The sequence below is a fragment of the Gopherus evgoodei genome, chromosome 23 (genome assembly GCF_007399415.2).
Source record: "Gopherus evgoodei ecotype Sinaloan lineage chromosome 23, rGopEvg1_v1.p, whole genome shotgun sequence".
Taxonomy (NCBI): Eukaryota; Metazoa; Chordata; order Testudines; family Testudinidae; genus Gopherus; species Gopherus evgoodei.
In genome coordinates, this window is record NC_044344.1 from 1461247 (window position 1) to 1488288 (window position 27042).

The following is a 27042-nucleotide window of genomic DNA, read 5'->3' on the forward strand; positions in this document are numbered from 1 at the left end:
GTTTCCACTGGGTCTGAGCACCCATGACTGCACTGACATTAATGGGTGCACGGAGCCTTTGCAAATCAGGCCTTGCCCGTGTCTGTGGTGGGATTGGAGGAAGAGGCAGGGGAACAGACTAACTGAGAAAGGACAAAGATCTCTCTGTCAGCCTGACTCTAATCCCTAGCGTTATCACCTACTTCAGGTGATGCTTTGCTCAAATAACTTTTCCTACGATCACCCAGGGAAATAAGTCAGTATGGCGATTATTTGGCAGACAGGAAAACAGAGACATACAGAGTTAAAATTACCTCTTCAGGGTCCCACAGCAGAGGAGTTGGGAATGGAACCCAGGAGTCGAGTCCCTGCTCCGCCAGCTAGCTCACTCTATGGCGAGTCTGCCATGCTCAGGCCTCACAAGAGGGGTATTGTGTATGCCTCTGTGCACACGGCCTGAGAATCAGCACAATGCGCTTGTTTGCTGTCTGTCTGCTGGAGCCCCGTGCTTTGCCCCCCCTCCCTCCCTCCCTCCTTAAGCCAGATACACTGCTTGTGTTGGAAAACTCAGTGCTGTTGACACAAGGTGTTTATTTTGGACAGATCCTTTTCTAAATGATCCACGCTGATGCTGGGCTGAGGTATCACCCAGGCTAGGAAATTCATTTCCAGTTACTCCTCATACACTCGTGTTATTTTTGTTCCACTTAGTTTCATCTGAAGCTTTTTTGTTGATCCTTCCTCTCTTACCAGTAGCAAACATCTGCTGGCTGACTACCCCCTGCAGCATGCCGCACCTGGGGCTCACACTGCCAGCCTGATGCTGCAGAGAAATACCTGAGAAACCCTGGAACTTAAGAACTGCCAGGCCCAATGAGTTCAACTTTCCATCTCTGACAATGGCCATCACCAGATATTTCAGAGAAAGGTGTCAGATCCTGCAACAGCAGGTATGGGGTAATCTGACCTCCATATTAGGTCTAGTCTTGATCTCTAATAGAGGTTGATTTAAACTTTGAAGCCTGATGTGACCTAGGGATCTCTTAGTACCACCTGGCTGAGAGAACAGGGGTACATGAAGGCGATAGGGATCCCCTGGGTCTGGTATCTGCAAACTAGTTTGCCAGAGAGTGTCATGTAAGGTCTCTAATGAAAGCCTGTGTCACACTGGCCATCAGGATCACTGAGAGAGGTACATATGGATAGTCTGTGAAGAACTGTGACTATGTACTGACAATAAATTCTCTAAGTGCTGTGTGTGTGGTGAGCAGAGTCATGATCCTGACTGAGTCCTGCACGCAGGGCTGTTCTGGTTCTTTCATGGAATCATATCAGGGTTGGAAGGGACCTCAGGAGATCATGTAGCCCAACCCCTGCTCAAAGCAGGACCAACCTCAGACAGATTTTTGCCTCAGACCCCTAAATAGCCCCCTTAAGGATTGAACTCACAAGCCTGGGTTTAGCAGGCCAATGCTCAACCCACTTGGGAGAGCTCTGTGTGCTGAGTGCTCCAGAGGGACTCTCTGAGGTTGGTGTGTGCCTACTGCTAATCTGTGCCTGGAGAGAGGCCTGCGGGGCCTGCCAGGCAGTGCTGATGCTGCCAGGGGCTGGTGGGTTCCAGGAGCTGACCCTTGGCAGGCGCAGATGAGACTGTCTCACACTGAGGGCAGGTGGTAGCCAGGTGCCTCACATCCCTGGGAATGCCTGGGGAGCATCACACACGAGGTTTAATATCCCTCCCAAAATGTTTGTTACCTTAGCTATTCTAGCCCTGGATATTCTCCTCATCCATCTAAATCAAGGGACTAACTGCGTGTACTATCTTGTCCAGAGTCAGGTTTTGTAGATTGCCACATACTTTTAGGGGCGAAAGAAAAATGCAGAGCTGTTATTTACCAGGCTGCACGTGGCAATAGACTGCATAGGTAAGGGATGCAAGGAGGGTCTGGGTCACGATGCAAACTGCAGGCACGCACACAACTAAAATTAATTAATTAAAAGTTTTATTGGGGATAGTTACAAGGGGTAGGGGAGCAGCATATGATTAGCTAATAGGGTTAATGGAATTTAAAACATACAATGGCTAAAGTATTTACTATTAAACAATATTTATAAACAAAGATGCAGTAAACAATATTTATAAACACGGATGCAGCATTTAGTAATAACCAATACTTAGGAATACAAACCAACTCATAACAACCGGCAAATGTAGAAACTCTGCTTAAAACACGTGAGCTGAGAGACTTCAAGGTGATCAGGCTCGGTTACGGGTGTGCACAAGGTACACAGGATTCGTTTTTCTTTCTCCTCTTCTGCCTGCACATGGCAGACCAGCCTAAAATACCCACTATGACATCATAGAAGTGTCGTAGGGGACGGGGCCCAAAAACTGTGTGTTCGTTTCTGATTGGTACAAGCAAAGTTTACACCAAGTAGGGGAGCAGGTGCCTGAAAGTCTGGCTTTGCCCCCAAAAGGTGAGGAAATGCATATAGTTCAGAATGCTTTTAACACTGACTGACAAAGGAAGAGGCCAGGGCAATACCGGTATGGGCAAATCTTTAGGATGCAGACAGGAACTTATCTTAACAGTCCACAGTCAGGTTTCAGCTATGCCAGTGTTGACATTCCCAGTGTAGACCAGGCCTAGGGCATGACTCCTCCACATGGGCACGGGTGGCAGAGCCTGGCTGTTGCTCAATTGCTCGGTGGTGAAAGGCCTTGTGACGCTGCGCACAAGCACCTTACAGCAACTCCCCGGGTTCCTCCTGGCCTGGGATGCCGTGCCCTGTTCTCTGGTTTGTCAGGTCCCCTTTTCTACTTCCCCCCTCTTGTGTCACCTGCTGCTTTTCTGTTTTCAGTGACTGACACGGGCAGTGTGGGGAGGAGAGTCGCAAAGCCCCAGCTCCTGGAAGGGAGTGACGACCTACGTGAGTTTCTCGCCCTTGCGGGTGTAAAGGGAAAGCTGCCCGAGCGGCGAAGGCTCAGACACCAGAAAGCAAAATCAGAGACCCCCCCATTGATTCTCTTTTTTAAATCTCACGATTTTTAGGCCTGTTTCCTGGGAACCCTCAGGGCTGGCGAAGCTGTGAGTAGATGGAGCAGAATTTCTGTGGTGCTGTCTAACCTGCCTGGCTCTCTCTGAATGCCCCCCACTGAAGCCAGCCAGGCACAGATCCTGGCCCCTGGCGGCCCCTTTGACCAGCCGGGCTGGCCAGGGGGAGACTGGGCAAATGCACAGCAAGCTCCAGATGTCTGCTTTTGGCTAAGCCCCTCTGAGCCCCCAGGGAGCTTCCTGTCCCCAGCTGCTATGCTGCACCATCGCCCGTGCCAGCCGGCCCTCTGGCCCCGGGCGGGTGGGCCGCTGGCCGCTCTGGCCTGTGCCAATGAACCAGGGTGACCCGTGTTTACCAGCCCGGCTTGCGCAAGAGCCGGCCTCCCAGGGGAGAAAGGCAGCCGAGGCGTTGCCGTGGCAACCGCTGGCTCCAGTGGAAGGGGAACAGACACATCCGATGTGTTGATTGGTGGCAACACCTAGCGTTGTGCGTTCCCTGCCCAGGGTACAGGGGACCCAGCCTGGGGAGCGGGAGCCCACGTTCATGAGGTATCCCTCCTGACCTCCCTGCTATGGGGGGAGGGGGCCACATTTACCCCCAGGGCCGGCAGCTGGCACCTGACTCCAGAGAGAGGCCCCAGAGGCGCTCGGCACCTGCAGCTCCCTCTGATTTGGGTGAGACCAGAAATGAGGCCAGTTTTTGGGGGGCCAAAACATGGCTCCAGGTGGCTTCCTTTACGCATCAGCTTGTGTAGTTGCTACCTGCCATTGGTCTGTGTTCTGCAGCTGTGTCAGGGAGTTTCCGTCTGGCTCCTTCCTAGAGCCGGAGGGGAAACGTTTCAGTGTTTTGTTTGGGGCTGGGTTTTCTGTCCTGTGAAAATGTCCAAACGTTTCCATTTTCATCGACCTCTTTTGACACAATGTTCAGGTTTTCATTGCAAAGCCAACCCCCCAGTTTTGTCTCCCATTTTCAGCAACCAGAATTGAAAACATTGTCAGCCGCCCAGCAGAACGTTTTCAGTAAAACCCAGCAGTGTTGCCCAGACAGCTGAAATGTTTCTGGTTTATTGCCTCCAAACACTTCAAATGTTCTAGTTTTCAGTTTTTCAGTAACTCCCACCCCCATCCACCCAGTGTGGCAATTCCCTTTTCAACAAATTAGCCGCTTTCCAGCTACATTTTTCTGACCAGCTCTATTCTTCACATCAGCACGTGGGCCAACTCTTTCCCTCAGCTCCGGGGTACCACTGCTGCCCATCTCCCATCCAGCTGTGCCCACTCTGCTCTGCCATGGGGCCTGGGGCTGGTCTTGAGACTGGGGAGGGTTTGGAGCAGCCCTAGCGCAGTGGTGGGGTGAAGAATGTGCAGCGTGATGGGATTGGGGGCACCTGCCCTTGGTGAAACGGCTTTAGAATGTGATGAATCCAGCCAGACAGGTTAATTCCTGCAGGCCCAGGGCACTCCCTGTGCTCAAGGCTCCGAAGGCAATGCAAGGAGAGGGGCTCGGCAGGGTGCAGGGGCCGAGGAGTTCAGGACCTAGGCTTGTGAGCCCTGGAGAGACCAGAGCCTTTGTCCTGTCTGAAGTACTTGCACTCCTTGTTTTCAGTCTGTGAAGGAAGCTGCCACCAGGGAAAACAAACAGGCTGTTGGAAACATCACTAATTTCTCTCTTCCTTGTCTTGAGGGGTGTATCCAGCCTGTCTGTGCACAGGACCTGTGGTCTCCCAGGCTGGATGGCGTGCACAGCAATGGGGCATGGGTCTCGCGAAGGGTGTGAGCACCCAGTTGTTGGTGCGCAGTGTGCCACGCTCTCTGGAGTTTGCTCTTTTGTTTATAGATGACAGGATGCTATCACTCTGCAAACAGGAACTGCCAGGGAACACACAGCTCCTGGCACGGACCATGGGAGCCCCCTCACCCACTCAGCCGGGCCTCTGACCCGGAGGTCTAGCTAGTTCGCTTGCTGCCTGCTGCTGCCCTCAGGGGTTGAATTGGGACCTCCAAAGCTACAAGCGCGAGGGCTACAGCTTGTGCTAAAGATCCCTCCCTGGGGCGGTAACAGACGGGGGGGGAACAATATCAGGCTGAGGATACAGCTCTGACCCCCAGACTGGCCCCAGCCTGTTCCCTCCTGGTTGGTTCAGCTCAGTGTGAGATTTATCTCCCCTCCTGAGTGAAGCATTTGAGAGGGAAATGAGAAAGGCAGCAGAAAGGGCGACAGAAACAGATCAGAGTGGCTGGAGCTCCAGCAATGCAGCAGGGCAGGTCTGACTCTCCCCCTCCCCGGGCACACAGCCCGCCAGGGAGACGGCGCTGAGGCCTGCAGGACCAGTTTGGTTTGAGCGGCTGATGAGCCTGCCCTCTCTGCATAATCCCCCCTGCTCTAGTAAAACAAGGACCTATTTTCGGTTGGAATTCACCCCTGCGCATGCCCCTTTCTCCCTCAGCTGTCAGTCTGTTTTCTGTAGTCACCAGCTGCCCATGGCCTTGGTATCTTCAGCTTTCGACACGACTTTGGGAACAATCAGGCCGATTTCAGTTCCCCTGAAGGAATATTTTGCCGCCAAATACATGGAATCTGGAAGCACCAGCTCATAGCTCCCCAACCTGACCTGGCATGTTCTTCACCCCACACGCCTGGGCATCTCCTTTCATTGGAGTGGATAGGAGCCAGGCACGCAGGCTCCCCACTGGTGCAGGCAGAGAGACTGCAAGTGCCCTAGCACCCCAGTAGTGCTCACAGAGTCGCCACTGGTGCACAGAGCACCTCTCTGCCCTTGTGCACAACAGCCTGGTAGTGCACACTGCTGGACTGCTGTTCTGTGCCACATGGCTGTGCTATCGCAGTTTGTGCAGGGAGCCTGTCAGTGCTAATGAAACTCCTACACCTGCCCCCAGTCACGCATGAGTGTTCCCCATGCTGCAGGCAGCATCTTGCTTGTGCACACAAGGCACAATCTGCACTGGGTCTTCGTGAACGTTGTTCAAAGGCGAGAACACAACAAGGTGCAGAATCTGTTCCAATCTCAGCTAATCCATGGTATGGCAATGGGCCCAGAAAAGAGGAGAGTTCACTTCTGTGCGACTGCTCCGAAGCCAGTCCACAGCAGGACTGAGGGCCCGTGTGAAATGAGTTTGAGAGTTCTGTCTGAATTGGCCACCTCGCAAACACAGTACTACAGCCGCGGATAGTGACCCCCTGTCCCTGCCCATGGACAGCCAAGAGAACTCGGGGCGCTTTGGATTCCCCAAAAAAGCAGGAGTACTTGTGGCACCTTAGAGACTAACAAATTTATTTGAACATAATTATGCTTCTCAGAACTTTGTGAGGCTCCAGAAGAGGGAGTGCGTGACGATGGAGAAAATTGCCGACATGTTGAATGAGATGCATATGGTGCTGGGGAAAATCTCATAGCATTCCTAAGTGGCTGCAGGAAATGAGGATCCATCTGTGTAGGCCTGAGACACTGAGAACAGTCCAGAGATTTGCCCTGTTGAAGCAACGGACAGACTTTGCAAAATGGAGCAAAGATCTGCAGTGCTAGGGCACAGGGAGTCAGGGCCCCAAGAGATGCTCTCTGAGTTCTGAGGACTCCTGGGGCAGGGGAGTATGGAAGAGGAGCGTGCTCGTGCCCCTGTGAAAGTGACCATGCAATTTTGCCAAGCAGGTGCTCTGAGGAGCCCCTCTGAGGATTCCAAACTGCAGCAGCAGCTCTGTGCTGTGCAGCCAATTTGCCTGCAGCTCTGGAGTGACCTGAGCACACTTGGACCCATCTCAGAAAGCAACTCGCAGTGACTGCAGAGTAGCTGAGCCAGAGCTGGGCTGGAATATTGAGTGTCTGCCCCTTGCTCTGCTGCGTTTCTGAGACAGGCTGAGTGGGAGCCTTTCTGACAACTTACAAACTGCCTGACAAGCAGCTCTGAAAGGTGAGAGATGCCAGAGGCCATGGGAAGACCTGGGTCGGGTTCTGGTTCAGTCCAAGGTTCAGATTTGCCTGTGGCATCACCTCACGAGCTGTTCTCCCAGCACTGCAGCCCATTCAGAACAGTGGGCGCTTTGTAAGGTCAATTGCTCTTGCTGGGTTTCCACTGCCTTGTCTCTTGGCAAGTTTCATTCGCATCTGGACCGAAACTGGAAGATAGACGCCTTTGGAGCTGGATCCGTCCCAGCCTGCAACCCTTGTATAAAGATGGGAATATCAAGCTGGAGTCAGGAGGCTCTCTTACCGCTGTGTTCAGCACTGGTGCCACCGCTGCTGGAACCTTGTGTCCAGTTCTGGTGCCCACGATTCAAAAAGGATGTTGATAAATAGGGGAGGGCTGAGAGGAACCTGCCTTATAGTGAGAGATTCCAGGAGCTGTCTATTTAGTTTAACAAAGAGAAGTTTAAAGGGTGACTTGATCGCAATCTAAAACCCTACCTGGATGTGACCCAGGGACATTCTAGGTCAGACCAATGGTCCATCCAGCCCAGGGGCCTGTCTTCCAACAGGGGCAGGTACCAGATTCTTCAGAGGGAATGAACAGAAAAGGGCGATTTATCAGGTGATCCATCCTCTGTGGTCCAGCCCCAGCTTCTGGCAGTCAGAGGTTTAGGGACACCCGGAGCCTGGATTGCGTCCCTGACCATCTTGGTTAATAGCCATTGGATGAGCCATCAGCCATGAACTTATCTCAGTCTTTTATGAACCCAGTTATACTTTGTGCCGACTGGCAGAGGGTGCATCAGGGCTGCAGGGAGCCCCTGGGTGTGGGATCCACATACTAGTTTACCAGAGAGTGCCATGGCAGGTCTCCAATGAAAGCCTGTGTCAGACCAGTAATCAGAATCGCTGGGGCAGTACGTGTGGAGTTAGGGACAGGTGCTCAGCTCACTCTGGCTGCTATGTGCAAATTGAGTGTTGGATGGTTCACAATGGGTGGCCATTTACAGTCTGAGCAAAATGCTAATCAACAGATTGCAGGGGCTGCAGTTAACTGTGGGAACAATACCTGGGATGCAGATGAACCCTCAGGGGAGATGAGTTGTCAGCGGGCTGCGGCTCAGGAAAGGAGGGGCTCGCCAGCCTGGCTGAAAACCACTGTGATAAGGCCTTTGGGGGAGCAGGGCCGTAGGGTGTTAGTTAAGATGAGTCTCTAGGATGCATGCTGGGATGCTGATTGATCTGTAACGCTTGGTTTCCAGGGTTTCCGTTCACTAGTACTGAATCTCTGCCCTCTGTGAAATAATCTTATCCTCGCCTTCTCTAGGAACAAAGCTAAGTGCTGCATGCTCAGCGGGGGCCAGGTGGAACTAGCAACCCAGGGTGTAACGGTTCCTTTGGGAGCAGCAAGCCTGGTCTGTCCCCCGTCCCCCCCCCGGCAATATGCTGTAAAAACTCCACAGCCCACCTGTGCCGCAACAACTGTTTTTCTGCCTAGAAAAGCCAGGGCCAGCGTTAGGGAGTAGCATTTTTTTTTCTATTACAAATGCAGGATTTTTTATTGCTTGTTATGATGAGTGAACCAAATAGATATAATGCTTGACTTTCAGTTTGCAGAGCTGGCATTGGTCAAAGCATCTCTGCACTTGCCAAATGAGTGAATTTGATTTGACAATCACTGAAAGACAATAGAACTCCATATTGTAATTATTTGGAGTATCACTTTTCTGACTACAGTACACAACAAAGGATCTCCTTACAGGAAATTCAACCCTGGAATTGTCAATCTTTCATGCACGACAGTTGGCTGGGACCCCATGCCACAGGGGGCCCTGCAAAGCTTAGTTACTCAGGCTTCAGCTTCAGCCCTTGGTGGTGGCCGCGGGGCTCGGGGCCTGGGCTTCAGCCCTGCTTTAGCTTTCTGCCTTGGGCCCCAGCGAGTCTAATGCCAGCCCTGCTTGGCGGCCCCCCTGAAACCTGCTCATGGCTCCCCAGAGACCCCGGACCACTGGTTGGGAACTGCTGAATTAAAGGAAGATTTGTGGCCTGTGTTCTGCAGAAGATCAGAGCACTCTGGTCCCTTCTGGTCTAAGAGCCAAAACCAGAGATGTGGGTCTGGATTGGCAGGGTTCCAAGCAGAACCTCCCATCTCCTTCTTAAACCCAAACGGTTCTGAGCCAAAGAACCCAGCCTTGCGATGGCGACGGTGTGTGTGTTTGGTGCTGTGACCGCCCCAGATAGCCTGCCACATCAGGAGCCACGGGCGCTCTCAGGAGAGAAGGGGCATGAGTGGTGCAGGGGATAGCAGCGGAGCTATGACTGGCTGCATGCACAGCATAGGAGGATGAGCGAGGAGGGGCAGCATTTACACCCCCTCATTTCCTCTGAAACTTTTGTCTCTCATCTCCTGTCTAAATAGGTGCTTCCAGCCCTGGAGGATAATTAAGACTCCCCAAATGCCCCGTAATTAGAGGGGAAGGTTGCTGTGAAAGCCTCAAGCTCGCGCGCCACATGCAGGAGCCAGAGAGACAATTTTCTAGGAAATCAATTACAAAGCCTGCGCTCCCTTCCCAGCTCAGACAAGCTGCACCATGGCAGGTCCTGGGAAGCTCAGCTGAGACAACACAGCGTGTGCCTGGGTCTGGACACTGCTCCAGCTGGCCATCGGTTACCCTTGTGGGCTCTTTTTGAGAATTCAGCAAATGCAAAGCTCCTCTACAGAGCAGCAAGGCTGCTGGCCCTGCCTTAGCCATGTCCGCGGGAGGAACCAAGCAATTTCCAGTTCTAGGCAGGATTCTGCAAAGGCTGCTTGGAAAAATCCACCTTTTCGAAGCTGCCATGCGGTGCCTTTGCTGTTTCAGAAATCTTTTCATGCCAACCTGTTCCCCAGCAATTAGCTCTCTGGGCCCCAGAACTAGAGTGTCCTGCTGCTAGGGACAAACCTGCATTCCATGAAAAATGGCATAATGCAAAGTGTAATTAAAAATTCTCAGTAGCGCGGTCCAGCAGCACTGTGATCCCAGCTGCTACTAAGGGGCATTCGTTCGCCTGGTGCTGCATTACAGGGGCTCACAGGCAGAGTGATGGGCAGTAGTAGATGAGGAAATCAGGGCAGATTCCACAGATTTCTGCTGAGTATTACCCCTCATTCTCCTTCCCCCAGAGTGAGTGCGATGCTCACACGCCGGCCGGCCGGCACCTCTCCCATCTGCAGCTGGCCTGGAGTTCTGTGGGGGCTGCTGGGGGACGCTGCAGAGCATAGCAAGACGATAGATCTTCCCTAACTCAGCCTGGCAGGGCAGGGCACTCTGTAGGCACGGCACCCTGCGGCATGCCACCCACGCGCACGTGGCCCCGGTCCAGACGCTCATGCCCTTGTGGTGTTATCACAGGCGCTCCTCAGAGGAAATCGTGCTGCATGTACTGCACCTTTTACAGGGAAGGGAGTGTGTCTTGGGATGAGCCAAACTGCAATACCAGGGCACAATGTACTAAGTGTAGACCAGTGATCCCCAACCTGTGGGGACTGCCCCTGTAGGGGGGCCCCGAGGAACACAGGGGGGCATGGTGAGGCCCAGGTAGCCCCCATGGGGGGCAGGGAGGGAGTGCCACCCAGCCCCACTCTGCCACCACCTCCACCCCAGCCGTGCCCCCAACCCCTGGTCCAGACCCCCAGCCTCGGCCACTGGCACCCAGCCCCAATGTCAGTTGCAGCTCTATTCCTGCACCTGGCCCCCAACTCACAGCCCTGACCATGGGCCCATTTCTGGCCGCAGCCCTCAGCTCCTGGCCCCGACCACAGCCCCAGTTGCAGAGCCAGCTCCGCTCCCAACTGCAGCTCCTGACCTCAACCGCAACCCCACTCCCAGCCCTGGCTCCCAACCCTGGCTCCCGTTTTTGTGTGGGGGTGGGGGCGGGAGGCACAGACCAGGTACCAGGGGGGTGACCTGGGGCCAGAAAAGTTCGGGGAGCACTGGTCTAGATAGAAGACATTAGTAACAAGAGTCTCCTCCAGAGAAGCTAGGAAGAATGCTGCAGTGGCATCTGGTAACCTAAGTCAAGATACAGACAGGAGACACTCAAACTCCTGCTTGGGAAAATATTCAGAGAAGCTGGCAGGTGCAAAGAGACAGTGAGTGTGTGTCCCTGTGAATATACAGTTTGCTCAGCTCAAATGCAAAGGGTTTAAGCCCAGCCGTACACCCTTTGACAGGAAGACCTTTTAGGCTGGAGGATGGGAAATGCGTGTGTCGCAGCAGACCCTGAGCTGGGGTAAATCAGTGTCACTTCGCTGACTTCACCAGAGCTGTGCCAATTTTTGCCCAGCGAGGGGCTGGCCCAGGGTATAAAATCTCAGGGTACAGAAGTGCTCTCCTCTCTGCTTCATCTCCTTCCACCCCAAACCCTCCACGACATGGTCATGTTTTGTTGCCAATGTTAGTAATGGAAAAATTTCGGTTTCCATTTGCATTTTCTGCATTTGGTTTTTTCCTCCCCATTTTTCCCACTAGAAACAAAGTTGGAAAACCCACTCTTCACCCTTATTTACCATCTTCCAACTTTCCTCGGGGCTTGTATGTATCTGGCTGCTATAAGAGAACTGGCATCCATCAACAGATTTCTCAGCCAGAGGAGTTTGGACATGTTTTGCTGCAGGGAAAGCCCCTTATTTGTAGATGTTAAAAGTGACCTTGGTTTTCTCAGCTAGATCAGTCGCTGACCAAATGGCACTGCTGACAGGTCATGTGGATTTTCTATTGTGGAAGAGGTTTGTTTGCTTGGTGCAACTTGCTGTGTGTGTGTTTCCTTCAGAAATCTGGAGAGGGCGGTGAGCTGAATTCTCTTTTGAATTCCTCGTTCTAGTCCCTTTTTTTGGTGGAAACTGATGGAATTGGCATTTCTAGCAATTATTGTGAGCTGAGAATAACCCCAAAACCAAAGGAGAAGAGGTGGAAAGGCCCAAGGAATAGACTGTGGCATCCTGGACTCTTCAATGCAGCTTGCTGGGCTGCATAATCACAACTGGCCTGAGACTCCTTGGTGACTGCAGCACATGTATAAAATCCTCATTTCTCAAGGTTGTGCGTGGCTTTTCTGTGGGAGTTTATGGGCTGACTCTGCCCCTGGTGTCACCTACCATGTGATGCTCAGCAGCCCACCTTGCTGCTGCTGCTGCTTGCTCTTGGAAAAGGAAAATAAATCCAAATAACCCCTCCAAAGGGGGAGAGAATGTTTGGCACGTTGGCCGGTGCCACCACAAGCGGGGATGGAAATTGGACAGCGAAAGAGCTGGGCAGGCTTTCTGGGCCAGCCGGCCGGTTCGTGCTGTAACTGGCTGACCCTGGGCTAAGGCCACTTCTGCTCTCCTCCCAGTACTGGCTGCTCTTGGAATCTTGTTAAGATGTGGAGAGTCAATAGAAAGATGTTGATGTTAATAGGGGTCGATAACACACGGGTCAAGGCGTTGTTATGGCGGGGGCAGGAATGGGTTTTGACTGCTGTTTGTCTAGATATTCCAAGTGGGGCTCCGTTCACCCCCCTACTCACGTCTCAACCTGCCCCCAGTGCCTAGACACCGCAGTGAGGGGTGCTGTGGGAGGCACCTGAGAGATCCTTGCTTCTACTGAGGACTGGACAGAGATATCACCAGGCCACCAGCACCATTTCATTCCTGGCTGGGTAACAAGCAGCAGCTTTTCTCTGAAATGCCATTGCCCTGGTCTGCAAGGCACCAGGGCCGAGAATCAAAGCCAGGTCTGCCCCGTGGCACCAGTTCCGTCTGATCTGTCAGCCTGGCTGGCATTGGAGAGTCTTGTGAACGAGGGTGTGGCTGGGTATTTACTCTGCAAAACCAGGTGTGTTCTTAACTGGGGTTAGCTAACCCAGGTTAACACAGCAGGGGAGGCACAGTACCTCGACTTCAACTCAAGTGAGCAGCTCCAGTTCCACCCCAGGGGTCCTATAGGCTTTGACTTGAGCTGTGGACCCCAGGTAAAAGCAGAGCTGCTGTGTCCTCACTGCTGTTTTAACCTGGGTTAGCTAACCCCAGTTAAGAGGACGCCTGGTTTTGCAGTGTAGATGTACTCTTAGGCATCGAAAGGCTTCTGGTGCTGGCTGGGAGCTGGAAAGGTGGTGTCACGAGTTTGCCAGACCCTGGTGTTAATTATCTGTAGGCTGCTCCAAGGATGTTACCAGGGCACCCAGAGGATTCAGGGGGCCTGGGGTCATCGGCAGTGAGGGTCCTTCCACTCCAGGTCTTGGGGGCATTTCGGCGGCGGGTCCCAGAGCGAATGAGGGACCCGCCGCCGAACTGCCACCGAAGACCCGGAGCGGAAGGAGCCCTTGCCACTGAATTGCTGGCTGATGAAGACCCAGAGCGGAAGAAGCTCCGGGTCTTCGGCAGCGGGTCCGGGTGTGTTCGGTGGCACTGAAGGACCTGCCGCCGAAGACCCGCCAAAAACTCTCATGGGGGCCCCTTTGGGGCTTGGGGCAAATTGCCCCACTTGCCCCCCTCCACCCCCGGGCAGCCGTGGACATAACACATGTCAGGTGGGCAGAAGGGCTGGGAGGCAAAGCAGTGGCTTGTGGCAGCACCTGGGAGCTGGTTTGCTGCACAGGGAGTGGCTCCCTCGAAGGCGCTGGCTCTCCAGCACGGCTTTGAACCCAGGGAGCCAGTGAAAATAATTAATCAAGTCTGGTGTGTCAGTCTGGAGCTGCCGGTCTGGTTCTTAGTGCACAGGAGTCCAGGTGGCACCATGGTCCTAGAAACCAACCTCCTGGGGGCAGTGCAGCTGGGCAGCTCCATTCTCCTCCATTAGGGGCAGAGTGTGGGGCAGCACGCCCTGCTCTGTGCAGTGACAGAGCATATTGCCTGCAGGCCAGTGACTCTGCCTCTTGGTGCTAGCAGCATGGAGCGGGCCGAGAGTTCCAGTGCCGTAACTAGGGATTTTTGTGCCCGAGGCAAGGGACAGGAGTGGCACGTCCAGCTCTTTGGCGGTGGGTTCCTCTCGGAGGGAAGGACCCACCGCCGAATTTCCGCCGAAGAGCCGGATGTGCCGCCCCTCTCCCTTGCCGACAAGGCAGCAATTCGGCGACGGGTCCCTCAGTCCATCTTGGAGGGAAGGATTTGCTGCTGAATTGCCACTGAAGGAAAGACTCACCTTGCCCTCGTGACGGCGCTGGAGAGTTCAGAGGGGGCTGGGTGCCAGGTGCCTGATCCGTGAGCGCCCCCGGCCCAGGTTAGCCTCTTGCAGAAGGCAGGACAAAGTCCAGTGCCCAGGGGCAGGCTGGTGGCTACTGCTTCCACTGACGGAAAGGACAAAGATGGTGAGAAAGGACAGGCTGCAGCCTCGTCTTGTGTTCCCAGAGCTTTGGGGCAGAGTGAGGGCAGCAGGCTGGGAAACTCCACTCGGCCCACCCGGCAATCATTCTCTGTTTGCGGAGGCCCCCGCAAGAGCCGGCCCTGCCTGTTCACCGGCTATGGGGAGAGGGCCAGAAGGGGAGCCTGTGGCACCTCTCTGAGCCATTCCTAAAGCCGCCGGGCTGGGCCCTGTGGCATGGGAAGAGATGTTTGCAGAAGGTCAGGCTGTGGTTAACAGCCCTGTGGGACACCAGATCCAGTGCTGGGGGGACAGGCGCTTCTGGGCTGCCATGTGTGACCCAGTTGCCCCACGTTGGCAACAGAAGGAGGTTGCCTACACACACCCAGACAGGCCTGTTTCCCCAGTGGCCACCACCCTCATGTTATTTCACCAAAGGGGCTGGGGGGAGGCTCTGCTGAAAGCTGAGAACTTGGTGGTTGCCATGCCTGCTGTCGTTTAGAGGGTAATAACTGTCCTTTGTTGGGGAAAGGGAACCAACGGAGATGAGCTGCAGCTGTTACAGTTGCTGTTGGTGACGTCTGATCCTGTTTCCCAAGGAGAGGCGGGGTGTGTGTGTCATATCTTTTACTGGACAACTTCTGTTGGTGGAAGAGACAAGCTTTCACTGGGCTCTTTGAGTGTCCCAGCTCTATAGGGTGGCACAGATTGTTAAGCATAAGGGATTATTAACATGTTGCAAGAAACCACTTCAAGTGAAGTGGACAATTATCACTTCTGCAATCCTGGGACAAAGGAGGGTTAGTAGGTTACCAGTTGTGCTGAGCCATAAAACCAGCATCTCTAGACGAGACCAGGGTGTGATTAGTATCTAGCAGAGTTCTGAATCTGAGTTCCCAGGCTTGTCTTTTGAAAGTGCTGTGCGGGTTTCCTTTGAGCACGGGGCCTGACAGGTCAGATCTGGAGTGATCACTTCGTGAAGTGTGTTCGCCCACAGGTGATGGGGTGTTTGCTCTTGTATAATTTTCTTGGTGAGTTCATTCCAGAGCATAGCGATTGTCTGATTTCACCCACATAGTTCTTGCATTAGATACACTTACTGAGGTGCACCACATGTTGTGACAGGCACGTGTAGGACCCATGGATCTGGAAAGGTGCGTTGTGGGGCGTGTTGATCATCGTAGCTGTGGAGATATGTCTGGAGGATTTGAACCCTGGGGCTAGCTGGGGCCAGATGGCTTCCTGAGTGCAGCTTTTCTCTCTCTGTTAGGGCCAAGTGGTCTTCCTGGCTTCAGTGGGGCCCTTTGGGAAGGAAAGATCTGTTCCCTGTGAGCGTGGGTGTCTGCGGATGGCCCTTGGAAAGTTCTGTTCATCAGAGTTCACAGGCTGGTGCTGGAAGTGAAACTGAAAGCCCAGCAAATCCCATGTGGCCTGCGAGAGTGCTGAAGCTGAGTATTGCTTCCTGCAGCAGAACCCTGGCTACAGGAGTCCAGGAGATGCTGCCTCTGGGCCATTATCCTGTCTCCCTCAGCGACCTACGCAGGAAGGCAAAAACCCCAGGCTCAGGATGTGCACAGGCAGCACTGGGCACAGACAGCTGCATCTAAAGCTGCCCTTGCCAGCACTGCAAGGGGACCCTGCACATTTGATGTCTCAGAGGTGCCTGTGGCCATGCGTTAGTAGCTGCTCTCCATCCCTCACCCCCAGCTCTGTGGGGTACCTGCTACGGAGAAGCACCATACTTACATGGGAGGGAGGGGGCAGCAGTGCCCCCACCAAGCACATTGTGACTGAGTTTGGTCCAGGGAGGAATTGGCAGCACCAGGGAGCTAGAAGAGCCAGAAATATTGCTGGCTACTCTTTCCCTTCTGTTTTCAGGAGTGACAAACCAATTAGCCTGGGCCCCCAGTGACCCAAGGCCCATTTCACACAATAGGAAGTTCTGACCCCACTGCAGAGAAACCAAGCCACTGACAGTGACTCAGACTTACCGGAGTTACCGTGATCCGCCTTCGGGACATCCAGGCTTTATTATCGTAATTCTCTGCACTTAGGCATGAAACCACCAACCTCAGTGCTACAACTGGGTCAGAATCCAGCAGCCCATGTACTCAGAACACAGGCTGCTGCGAGGCCATCTCGCGGTACTCCATTTTGCCTTGGGTCTCGTACAGGCAGCTGTGCCCTGCAGTGGTAAGGAACAGGTACCAACAGGGGTATTAAACCTTGTGCAGCCAGGCTCACACCAATCTCTAACTACCAGAGACCAAGATGAGACTGCATGGGGCAGATTGTCCCACAACTGTTTCCTAGGGAGCCCTCCCACCTCCCTGGGAAGTATGCGCTGTTGGAGGTGGGATACAGGACCTTTGGTCTGATCCAGTCTGGCAATTTCTACATTCCCAGTCAATACCCTAACTATTGCAATTGGCGATGTGCCCCTTATTCACGTGTCTGATCTATTTGATCTTCAGCGGTATCCTGCTGCAGGGAGCATACGATTGTGTGTTCAGCCTTGGCCTCACTGGAGCCACAAGCTAACCCCTTCTCCTGCCACCCGCACAGGGGAAGTCAAGCCAGCGGAGCTGGAACTCCAGCTCCAGAGGGAAAGGCAGCTGCCCTGTTTTGTGTGTGAGTGTGGTGGTGGGGGGATTGATGCCTGCCCCTGCCCCACAGAGGGGCAAAAGGAGGCACAAACCCCACTGCTATTCACTCTGCAAGTCACCTCTTCTGTTCTACCTGAAGGGAGGGGTAAAGAGGGCAGGGAGGAATGTGGTGCTAGGAGGGTTAATGAGGCTGTGGGGGCAGGTAATCAGGGGTGTTCCCATGGGGAAGGGGACTGCAGTATGAGATGATCAGTGGGGTGTAGGGAAAAAAGAAAAGCGACCTGCACAGGAGGGCAGGGATCTAGGGTGCGATAGAGTCAGTGGGATATGGGGGGAAGGGGTAGAGGGTACCTGAGGGGGAAGTACCGGGTTCTGGAGTCATGGGGGGATGGAGGGGGATGGTCCCAGGTGCTAGGCCCATGGGGGGGCTCGGAGGGGGGCGTGGTAGGGCCCCTTGGGGGCTCAGGGGGGTTCGGAGGGGCAGTCCCGGGCCTATGGGGGCCTCGGGGGGGGCGGTTCCAGGCCCATGAGAGGGCTTGGGGGGGTGGTGCCGGGCCCCTGGGAGGCTTAGAGGGGTTCGGAGGGGGGGGCAGTCCCGGTCCCATGGGGGACTCGGGGGGGCGGTTCTAGGCCCATGGTGGGGCTTGGAGGGGGTTGGAGAGGGGGTCCCAGGCCCATGGGTGGCTCGGAGGGGGGACGGTCCCGGTCCCATGCGGGGCTGGTGGGGTGGTGCCAGGCTCGGGGGGGGTGGTCCTAGGCCCATGGGGCGCTCGGGGGGGGCAGTGCCAGATGCCAGGCCCATGGGGGGGGCTTGGAGGGAGGCGTGGCAGGGCCCCTCGGGGGCTCAGGGGGGTTCGGAGGGGCAGTCCCGGACCTATGGGAGCCTCGGGGGGGGCAGTTTCAGGCCCATGGGGGGCTCAGGAAGGTTCGGAGGGGGGGCGGTGCTGGGCCCCTAGGGGGCTCGGGAGGGCTCGGAGGGGGGGCGGTGCCGGGGGGCTCGGAGGGGGGGCGGTGCCGGGCCAGTGGGGGCTCGGGGGGGGTTCGGGGGGGCGGTTCCAGGCCCGTGGGGGGCTCGGGGGGGGCAGTTTCAGGCCCATGGGGGGCTCAGGAAGGTTCGGAGGGGGGGGCGGTGCTGGGCCCCTAGGGGGCTCGGGAGGGCTCGGAGGGGGGGCGGTGCCGGGGGGCTCGGAGGGGGGGCGGTGCCGGGCCAGTGGGGGCTCGGGGGGGGTTCGGGGGGGGCGGTTCCAGGCCCGTGGGGGGCTCGAGGGGGGCGGTGCCGGGCCGCGGGGCGGTGCCGGGGGGAGGGACCGGCGGGGGCGGTGACCGGCGGGGACAGAGCCGGCCCGGAGCCGAGTCGGGAGCAGCAGCCGCGCAGCGAAGCCGGAGCCGGCGGCGCGGCCGGAGGTAGGAGGGGGCCGGGCCGGGCCGGGCCGGGGAGCGGGGCCTGCGGGCAGCGGGGCGTAAACAAGGGAAGGCGGCAGCGCGCGGCCTGGCCGGGCCCGCGGGGGCTGCGACACAGACACTGACTGACTGACACTGACTGACACACAGCCACAGACTGACTGACTGACACACAGACTGACTGACTGACTGACACTGACACACAGACTGACTGACACTGACACACAGACTGACTGACACACAGACTGACTGACTGACACTGACACACAGACTGACTGACACTGACACACAGACTGACACACACAGCCACAGACTGACTGACACTGACACACAGACTGACTGACACACAGACTGACTGACACACACAGCCACAGACTGACTGACTGACACTGACTGACTGACACACAGACTGACTGACACTGACACACAGACTGACTGACACACACAGCCACAGACTGACTGACTGACACTGACTGACTGACACACAGACTGACTGACACTGACACACAGACTGACTGACACTGACACACACAGCCACAGACTGACTGACACTGACACACAGACTGACTGACTGACTGACACTGACACACAGACTGACTGACACTGACACACAGACTGACTGACACACAGACTGACTGACTGACACACACAGCCACAGACTGACTGACACTGACACACAGACTGACTGACTGACTGACACACAGACTGACTGACACACACAGCCACAGACTGACTGACACACACAGCCACAGACTGACTGACACTGACACACAGACTGACTGACTGACTGACACTGACACACAGACTGACTGACACTGACACACAGACTGACTGACACACAGACTGACTGACTGACACACACAGCCACAGACTGACTGACACTGACACACAGACTGACTGACTGACTGACACACAGACTGACTGACACACACAGCCACAGACTGACTGACACACACAGCCACAGACAGACTGACACTGACACACAGACTGACTGACACTGACTGACACACACAGCCACAGACTGACTGACACTGACACACAGACTGACTGACTGACTGACACACAGACTGACTGACACACACAGCCACAGACTGACTGACTGACACACAGACTGACTGACACACACAGCCACAGACTGACTGACTGACACACAGACTGACTGACTGACACACAGCCACAGACTGACTGACACTGACACACAGACTGACTGACTGACTGACACACAGACTGACTGACACACACAGCCACAGACTGACTGACACACAGACTGACTGACACACACAGCCACAGACTGACTGACTGACACACAGACTGACTGACTGACTGACACACAGACTGACTGACACACACAGCCACAGACTGACTGACTGACACACAGACTGACTGACACTGACACACAGACTGACTGACACACAGACTGACTGACACACACAGCCACTGACTGACTGACTGACACACAGACTGACTGACACACACAGCCACAGACTGACTGACTGACACACAGACTGACTGACACACACAGCCACTGACTGACTGACTGACACACAGACTGACTGACACTGACTGACACACACAGACTGTCACAGCCACTGACTGAAACTGACTGACACACACAGCCACTGACTGACACACAGCCACTGACTGACACTGACTGACTGACACACACAGCCACTGACTGACTGACACAGACTGACTGACACACAGACACAGATTGACAGACACAGACTGACACTGACTGACACACAGACACAGATTGACTGACACACACAGACACTGACTGACACACACAGACACTGATGGACAGACACAGACTAACTGACACTGACTGACACACAGACACTGACTGACACACAGACACAGATTGACTGACACACACAGACACTGACTGACAGCCACTGACTGACACACTGACTGACAGACACACACAGACACAGACTGACTGACAATGACTGACACACAGACACAGACTGACTGACACACAGCCACTGACTGACACACACAGACACACGCAGACACTGACTGACACACAGACACAGATTGACTGACACACGCAGACACTGACTGACACACAGACACAGATTGACTGACACACACAGACACTGACTGACAGACACTGACACACGCAGCCACTGACTGACACTGACTGACACACACACAGTGGCAGATTGACAGACACTGACTGACACAGACACAGACAGAGAGACGCTGACTGACAGACACAGACAGCCATTGACAGACTGACACACAGACACAGACAGACAGACTGCCGTTGACAGAGACAGACTGACAGAGAGAGACAGACACTGACTGACACACACAGACAGACAGCCATTGACAGGCTGATGCTGCTAGGCTGTCGGGTGAGACAGAGGCCCAGATAGACCATCACTGGTCTGGGTCATCCCGAGTGGCTGTGGGGAAAGCAAGGCAGGAGGAGTCCTGTGGGGTGCAGGTCCCTGTGGCAGGAGGTGGCAGGACCCCAATTCCCCCCCTCACCTGTGGCTGATGGTTCCCCACCTGCACCTTGAGCCATGAACGCAGGAGGCAGGTTGCTTTGGCTCCCCAGTTCTTGGGGTGAGGTTGTGAACCCAACGAGAGGAGTGGGAGGTTTACTTCCCAGATGCAGGGTGAGGACATTCCCATGTGCTGCCCTCTCCCCTCCTAAGTCCTTGAAGGAACCTCACACTCCCTCCTTGCGGAAGAGAATGGTTTCACAGAGCCATCAGAAAAGCCGAAGTGGGTCACAGCAAAGGTTCACCTAGCCCAGGGTCCTGTCTTGTGACCGTGGCCAGTGCCAGGTGCCCCAGAGGGAATGAACAGAACAGAGAATCAGCAAGTGATCCATCCCCTGCCGCCCATTCCCAGCTTCTGGCAAACAGAGGCTAGGGGACCATCCCTGCCCAGCCTGGCTAATAGCTATTGATCGACCTGTCCTCCAGGAATGTAAGGTTGTTGTGTTTTTTTTTAACTCTGTTATAGCCTTGGCCTTCACAACATCCTCTGGCAAGGAGTTCCACAGGTTGACTGTGCATTTGTGAAAAAATACTTCCTTTTGTTTGTTTTAAACCTCCTGCCTATTAATTTCATTTGGTGACCCCTAGCTCTTGTGTTTTGACAAGGAGTAAATAACACTTCCTTATTTACTTTCTCCACAACATTCATGATTTTATAGACCTCTATCATATCCCCCTTAGTCATCTTTTTTCCAAGCCAAGAAGTCCCAATCTTATTAATTTCATCTAATACGGCAGCCGTTCCATACCCCTAATAATTTCTGTTGCTCTTTTCTGAACCTTTTCAAATTCCAATATATCTTTTTTGAGATGGGGTAACCACATCTTCACACAATATTCCAGATGTGGACATCCCATGGAGTTATATAGAGGCCAGGGTTAGTGCATGATCCTTCTCGTCACTTGGGGGTGTGCCCGCTCTTAACTGGCACTGTCTTTGTTCCGCCTCTCTGTTGCTCAGTGAAGTTTTATCTCGTGCTGTAGTTCAAAGCGCTGCATGAAAGTCTGGTCGTGGTGATTGCGCTCGGGATAGTAGCTGATTTGGCTAGAGCCAGGGGTGTCTAGTGCAGGAAAGCCACTCCCACCAGCTGTGTCTCATTGAGCAGGTTGGAAACAAACCAGCTTCCAGTGTTTTGCTAGCTCCAGCAGTGGTGGTGGCCTTGCAGTGCACTGCTTTAACTACGGGCTTGTCTACATCAGAAAGTTGCAGCGCTGGTGAGGGAGTTACAGCGCTGCAACTTTGAAGGTGTACACATCTGCAGGGCACCACCAGCGCTGCAACTCCCTGTTTGCAGCGCTGGCCGTACTCCCGTTTTGTCTCGGGTGTAGAGGATCCAGCGCTGGTGATCCAGCGCTGGTAATCCAATGTAGACAGTTACCAGCGCTTTTCTTGACCTCCGTGGAAGGAGGAAGCCTCTGGTAATCAAGCTGGTTTCCTTTCCCGGTTTGCTCTCTCGGTCCCGGAGCCAGCCAGCAAACCGCAGGGAAGGAGACCTGCTTGCTCGGGGTTCCGGGACCGAGAGAGCAAACCGGGAACGCCGCGGTTTGCTCTCTCGGTCCCGGAGCCAGCCAGCAAACCGCAGGGAAGGAGACCTGCTTGCTCGGGGTTCCGGGACCGAGAGAGCAAACCGGGAACGCCGCGGTTTGCTCTCTCGGTCCCGGAGCCAGCCAGCAAACCGCAGGGAAGGAGACCTGCTTGCTCGGGGTTCCGGGACCGAGAGAGCAAACCGCGGCGAAGCTGGTTTCCTTTCCCGGTTTGCTCTCTCGGTCCCGGAACCCCGAGCAAGCAGGTCTCCTTCCCTGCGGTTTGCTGGCTGGCTCCGGGACCGAGAGAGCAAACCGCGGCGTTCCCGGTTTGCTCTCTCGGTCCCGGAACCCCGAGCAAGCAGGTCTCCTTCCCTGCGGTTTGCTGGGTGGCTCCGGGACCGAGAGAGCAAACCGGGAAAGGAAACCAGCTTCGCCGCGGTTTGCTCTCTCGGTCCCGGACCCCCCAGCAAGCAGGTCTCCTTCCCTGCGGTTTGCTGGCTGGCTCCGGGACCGAGAGAGCAAACCGCGGCGTTCCCGGTTTGCTCTCTCGGTCCCGGAACCCCGAGCAAGCAGGTCTCCTTCCCTGCGGTTTGCTGGCTGGCTCCGGGACCGAGAGAGCAAACCGCGGCGTTCCCGGTTTGCTCTCTCGGTCCCGGAACCCCGAGCAAGCAGGTCTCCTTCCCTGCGGTTTGCTGGCTGGCTCCGGGACCGAGAGAGCAAACCGCGGGGAAGCTGGTTTCCTTTCCCGGTTTGCTCTCTCGTCCCGGAACCCCCCTTGAAGCCGCCCAACAGCGCTGCAGTGTGGCCACATCTAACACCACTTGCAGCGCTGGTTGCTGTAAGTGTGGCCACTCTGCAGCGCTGGCCCTATACAGCTGTACTAATACAGCTGTAACAACCAGCGCTGCAAAATTTTAGATGTAGACATGGCCTACCTCAATGCATCTAAAGCTGTGTACCTGCCACCCTTCCTCCCCGCCTCCCGTGTGGCTGAGGTTTTGCCAGTATGACAGGGCTTTTACCAGTATAGCTTATTCCCATATGGGATGGACAATATGCTGTATTGGTACAAGGCACCTTTATGCTGGTATAACTGCATCCACAGCAGGGATTGTACTGATACACCTATGTCAGTAACAAATCACCTGCCAGCCCACTTAGGTATGCTGGTACAAAACCAGTGGTTGGCCAGACATAAGAGAGGGCAAGAGTGTGTGTGACTGCAGTGTTGTACAACAGGGCACTGACCTTGTCAGGGCCTCTAGGCCCGACTGCAATATGCATAGTTAATAATAGTTTTGACCTGCTTGAAGCAAAGCTATGCAACATGGTAATAAAAAGGCTTGTGCTTTCCCTGCACCAGAGCTAATGCCATGGTAGGAGACCACCTGAAGGACCCTAGCGTAGGAAGACAAGGAGGGCAGGAGATCTTGCTGGATGGGTGAATCAGTGACAGGGCAGAGGAGATGCCAGCCACGGAGGACAATTTGAACAAGTAAAAAGAAATGGAATGTTTTGTGTTGTCAAAGCCCTGATCCTGTCATTGGACCCATACGGAGCCCTATAGGCTTCACCAGGACTACGTGCGGGTGCATGGGTCTGTCTGCTCAGGCCCAGTTGTAGGATTGGGGCCCAAGTGTTCACTTCTGAAATGCACAGTCCCCAGTTTGCATTGCCCAGAAACCAAAGTGAAACCAACATCTTGGTTTTAGAATTGTTTTGTACCTGCCCTTTGAAGAGGGGATTTCTTCAAACACCTGCTTCACAGGAGCCAGGATGGGGTGGGGAGGAAGTGTTAAAGTCGACCAAGAGAGGTAACAGCTTTGTAAATATTTTGGTCATTGTGAAACTCAATGTCACTAAACTCGACGTAAAAAACCCCAGCCCCTAGGTGCAGGCCGGAGGCAGTTTTTGCAGTGTCAGTACCAGGGCCTTAATGCCGGCAGTGTGTTTGTGTGGTGAGAGCAGAAACAAGATACTTAATTTAGTTCTCAAGCTGGTTGCATGGAATCTCACAGAGCCAGCATAACCTCTCTTCTTATCCTAGGTAAGGCCTATGGGGTGTGAAAGACCGGTCTCACGTGGCCATCACGCAGTGTCCTTTCTGGAGTGACCTCCATACTATGCTTGGGGTATAGGTCATCAGTCTGAAATGTTGGACTACTTGCTCTTCCGCACAACGTTATCTGCTCCCCCAACCTACTTCCGTGCAGACAAGGAATGATAGGCCAGTTAGGATTGGCTGGCATGGTAGAGTCCCTGGCCTGGAGGTTTCAGAGTAGCAGCTGTGTTAGTCTGTAGCCGCAAAAAGAACAGGAGGACTTGTGGCACCTTAGAGACTAACACATTTATTGTAGCATAAGCTTTCGTGGGCTACAGCCCACTTCATCGGATGCATGGGTTGGAAAATACAGTAGGAAGATAGGTAGCTAGATATACACACACAAACAGAGAAGATGAAACAATGGGTGTTACCATACCTTGGAGGTGACTGTGAGGATGGAGTTCAGCCTGCTGCCTCGCTCCAGCTACCGTTTGCATTCCGTGTTGTACAGGTGAGAAAGGAGGTTTCGCCTCTGTAGCTTAAACCTCCAGGGCATGTTGCCGTAGTCTGTATTATTTGTATTAGCATAGCACCCAGGAGACCTATTCATGGACCGGCGCCTCACTGTGCCAGGCACTGTGCAAATGGTACAAACCAGATGGTAGCACGACACTACTTGGCACTTTCCCATATGTGTCTCTTTGTACATAGGCGTTTCGTTTCCTAGCCATGTGTGTCATCCCGGGAACTGGGCTGAGGACAGTTGAAATGCTGAAATCCAAACAACTGAAGAAAGGGTCATTTTCATGTTTTTAATGAGGCAAAGGGACTTTTGGTAGTTTTTGTCGTCGTCTTTATTCAGTTTTTAACATTACCATTTTGTTTCAGATTCAGTAATGGGTGATAGAGTGACTCTGCAGAAAAGCCTGCGGGGCTTAGGGACAGGGGCTGTTTGTAAATGGCTTCTGGCTGTGGAAGGGAGATCTGATATTTAGTAGCACTTCACACCCTCCGGAGGTGGGGCAATCACAAACAAGGCCTGGTAGACACTCCCTGTTGCAGCAGTGCAGCTTCCCCCCCCCCCCGCCGTGCGGACATGATTTGCACTGGTGCAATGTGACTTGAACCAGGGCAGCTTACTCCAGTTTCAGACTAGGCAGCAAGGTGCAAAGGGAGTTAGCAGTGGTGCAGATCCACCAGTGGTGGATGTCCCAGTGTAGACAAAGGCAGAGCATCACTAGCCACCTCCCAGCTCCATGATTATCCCCATGTTACTGAGGAGGAGGAGGCCTTGCCCGGGGTCACCAAGGGAATTATTGGCAGTCTGGGAGTACAATTTGGGAATTTGGGGGTGCTGGGTTTCTGCCCAGACCACTAGACATACTGCTTGGCACCCAGGGGGCGTGAGCAGCAGGGTGGATTATCTAGGTCTAGTCTGCAGGAACTGTACTCACCTGGTTGGTTCACAGTCTGGTAGCTCTCAGGATTGTGCAGGCTGAATCTAGACTCTGGTCCCTTTCGAGGCTGGGGTCTCGCTTAGCGCCAGGCCAGTGCTGTATCAAGCTGTGAGTGGGACAGAGCTGTGCAGCACTGGCTGCCCCTTACCAGGCTTTGCCCCATGTTGCGTGTTGTGTAATGTGTTTAGAGCAGGCAGGAATCTGCGGGATCTTATTTCATTCACTGCGCTGCCCTGGGAGCCGAGTTGGGGGCTGTTTGAGGGCTTGTGGGTAACAATACCCTTCAGCTCCAGCCTGTTGGGCCCATTGGCTAAACTGCACTGCCCCTACTGTATTATGAGCTCAGGTTCTGGTAATCAGCTGAAGGCCCCAAAGTTAGGTTGTTGTTTCTTTGCAGTAGCACTTGCTGCACACCAGCACCTTTCCAAACATGTAGGGTTGGCCCCTGCTCCCAGGGACTCGCAGCTGAATGACAAAGGTCAGTGGAAGCGGGGCACAGACAGGCAGCTTACATACAGCTCATACACAGACCCAGGAGATTCACTATCGCAGCAGGGCAGAGGTGTCTTTAAGAGGGACTGAAATGTGGACAGGCTGGGGCCCAGCAGAGGAGCTCAGGGTGGTTCAGTGTTGCCTGAGGGGGTGCGCCTGGGTAGGGATTGGGAGAAGCTGGTGATGAAACTGGCTGCCTTAGCAGAGTGCATTGGCAAAGAGAAGCTGCTCTCTAGTTTAGAAGCAAAGTTTCAGAGACTTGTGGGGTTTTTTTTTGTTTTGCTGAAGCGTAGGTACAAACCCTTCCCTTTGGAAAAGGAAAACCCTGAGGAGACAGGCAGTGGTGGAGCTGCCGGTCTCAACTCCCTATGACAGCGGGAGACTGGCCTGTCTAATGTCCAGGCACTCAGATGTGAAGAGCAGGAGGCAGCGTGGCTGGGTGGGAATCAGCTCGATTCTAACATTCTTTTATGAAGCGAAGCTTTTCCCACTCGTTTGCCTCAGGGATGTTCAGTTCGTCTCTGGAAGAGTAAGAAGAATCTTGGCTTCCGGCAGCACTTTGAGCTGCTGTCCAAGCACACGGCCGTTGAATGTGTTGGCACTCAGCATGTCTGACTGTGGGTGCTGAGCTCCTGGGAAAAGCAGACCCTGCATGGCCTGGCGTTTCTGCCTGTGTCTGTGGGCTCGCTCCTGCGGGATCCCCCAGCGAGGCCTGGACACGTGAT

At 54.4% G+C, this 27042-nt stretch overlaps 1 protein-coding gene across 1 annotated transcript in view; it reads left to right on the forward strand.

Moving 5' to 3' along the window:
• Nucleotides 1-18237: 18237 nt before the first annotated feature.
• LOC115638886 (signal transducer and activator of transcription 5B) overlaps nucleotides 18238-27042 on the forward strand; it is a 48998-nt gene continuing 40193 nt past the window's right edge. Inside the window, exon 1 of the mRNA XM_030540930.1 lies at nucleotides 18238-18287. The gene's annotated coding sequence lies outside the window, so the exon portion shown is untranslated. The remainder of the gene's footprint in view (nucleotides 18288-27042) is intronic.